This window comes from Nematolebias whitei, chromosome 22 (genome assembly GCF_014905685.2).
Source record: "Nematolebias whitei isolate Nwh7 chromosome 22, NemWhi1, whole genome shotgun sequence".
In the NCBI taxonomy this organism is placed as follows: Eukaryota; Metazoa; Chordata; class Actinopteri; order Cyprinodontiformes; family Rivulidae; genus Nematolebias; species Nematolebias whitei.
Window position 1 is genome coordinate 22,867,801 of NC_056519.1, and position 2,624 is coordinate 22,870,424.

Genomic DNA, 2,624 nt, shown 5'->3' on the forward strand with positions numbered 1-2,624 from the left:
ATATTTAATTTACACCTAAATATTTAGTTTACTAACTAAATATTTAACTTGCAAATTAAGTATTTAGTTTGTAAACTAAATATTTATCTTGTAAATTAAATATTTAGTTGGGAACTATGACATTTGCTGGATAAATGTATGAATAACATGGTGAAAATGTGACTTTGGAAAAAAAACACCTTTTTTTCTTATTAAAAGCTAAATAAACCAAAATATTGATGTTTAGTTTTGACCGTGCAACTTTACAAACAGCACCCCATGATAAGAACAGACTGTTGCATCATCTATAGATTTATCAGTTTATTTGCCCTCAAAACCAATAGAATTCAGGTCCAGGTATATTTTGCTGTCATAAAAACAGGGTCTGGTCAGAGCACAACTTCCTGTTAGGCTCCGTTTGTCTTGGTATGGTCATTTCTGTTCAACACAGGACAAACAACAGAAATGCCTTCGCTCTGACGGTTTCCTTTTTCTGACTGTTGATGCCAAGAGGAAGTGATTCTCCTGATTCTAGAAAGAAGTGTGGCTGATTTGACTGCTGCCTGGAAATGATCCGATGTGTGACTGACAAGAGCAAACCCATGTCAAGATAATTATTCACAGGAGCGCATTCTTTGCTCTTTTCTCTAAAATAGTTGCAAAGACGAAACAGGAAAGTCTATACGATCTAACAAATTATTATAGAACGCTCTAAGATGTTTCGATCTACTTATATTTTGGAACTGAGCTGATTAGTTTCTCAAGCTGGAGCTGCAGTTTTGTAAAGAAACATCTACTCAAGACTGACGATCAAACAGGTCTGATTCTGTTGGTCCTATTTTTGGCAGCGACCGTCCTCTCAGTTCATCGTGCACGTTTGCTACTACGACTGAAAGTATGTGGCAAAGCTGTGTGACAGAGACCATATGACTGATTGATTTCTCGTGTGTTTGCCAGCCTCTTTTATCTCCAGGCCAGTGTTGTTGACAGAGCAGAGACATGTTAGTTTAACCAGACGCTGGATTAACGTTATGTAATTTAGTGTTTTTTCCATGCCGACATCAAAAAAGGACAAACGTATACTGCGATCAGTAAACCAAAGAAAGTCCAAACGAAAGCTTTAGGTTTGGAGGTGGAACAAACAAAAAAAATGGTTTGTGGCTGCACAACAACAGAAAAAAGAACTGTTTGATGAGTAAAAGTACAACCGGTGTAGATTGCGTGGATGACTTCCTGAATGTGACCTGATTTCACCCAGGTATGGGTAAATGCGGTTCACAAAAACAAACTATCCACACACACAAACGACTAAATTCAGGTTGCATTTATTTGTAGCTTGTGTAACTCTTCACGGTTTACTGTTGTTAATATGGGCAGCAGTAATTAAAATATCCGTGCATGTGTGGGTTCAAAAGGGGTTGTTGACAAGATTGAAATGTCTTACCTGTTTTAAATTTTGTAGCTCTTTGAACAACACAACTAGAACCAAAATAAATCATTGTCTTCAAGAAACTCCAATCTGAAAACTTTTATGGAAAATCTATTAAAAAATAAATTTGCAGTGCCATCGATTTACATTTAATTCTGAGGGTGTTTGCGAGTCATGGCAGCAGCTAGTCGCAGCAGTTTGGTGAAATAATCTTGTAATGTGAAACTGACAGATGTCTAAATGTTTTATATAATAACTTTCTGTAAACTGCTATATGTTTTGTAAAACAGCTGTTTCAAGACAGTTTAATTTGCTTTAGGAGCGGATCCATTTTAGCTCAACTATACATCAGACTTGCTAATGTTAATTTTCAGGTTTCCTACGGTTAGTTTGTAGGTTTGCTAAAGTTAGTTTAAAGGTTTGTGAAGGTTAGCTTGTTGGTTTAGTAAGGTTAACATGGTTTGCTAAACACCAAAGTTCATGCTCAATAATCCAGGTAATAATCCAGCAATATTCAGTCAGGGCATCTGGACGTTTTTTTTTTTTTTTTTTTTTGCTGAGAGGTTTTCTCCTTCAACCGAAGGACTTCTTCAGTCTGAGGAGCCACCAGCAAACTGAGTCCCACCACAAACAGCACACTCCCATAGTGGGAAATAAAAATAAAAAACAGTTTGCTGGTGATAAGATGGCCTCCGAGGCCCACCCTCTCCCCCATCATCTCCTCTGAGGCAGCCTTGCCAGAGCATATTGGTAACTCCTCAGATTGAAGAAGTCATTCAGATGAAGGACGAAATGTCTCAGCAAAAAAAGAAACCTTCCAGATGACCTGACTGAAAATTGTTGGAAGGTTTGAAGGTTTGTTATTGTTCGCCTGTTTCCTAAGGTTAGTTTGAAGGTTTGCTATGGTTCGCCTGTTTCCCAAGGTTAGTTTGAAGGTTTGCTATGGTTCGCCTGTTTCCTAAGGTTAGTTTGAAACTTTGCTGTGGTTCGCCTGTTTCCTAAGTTTAGTTTGAAGGTTTGCTATGGTTCGCCTGTTTCCTAAGGTTAGTTTTGAAGGTTTGCTGTGATTTGCCTGTTTCCTAAGGTTAGTTTGAAAGTTTGCTATGGTTCGCCTGTTTCCTAAGGTTAGTTTGAATGTTTGCTGTGGTTCGCCTGTTTCCTAAGGTTAATTTGAAGATTTTCTATGGCTTGCTTGTATCCTAAGGTTAGTTTGAAA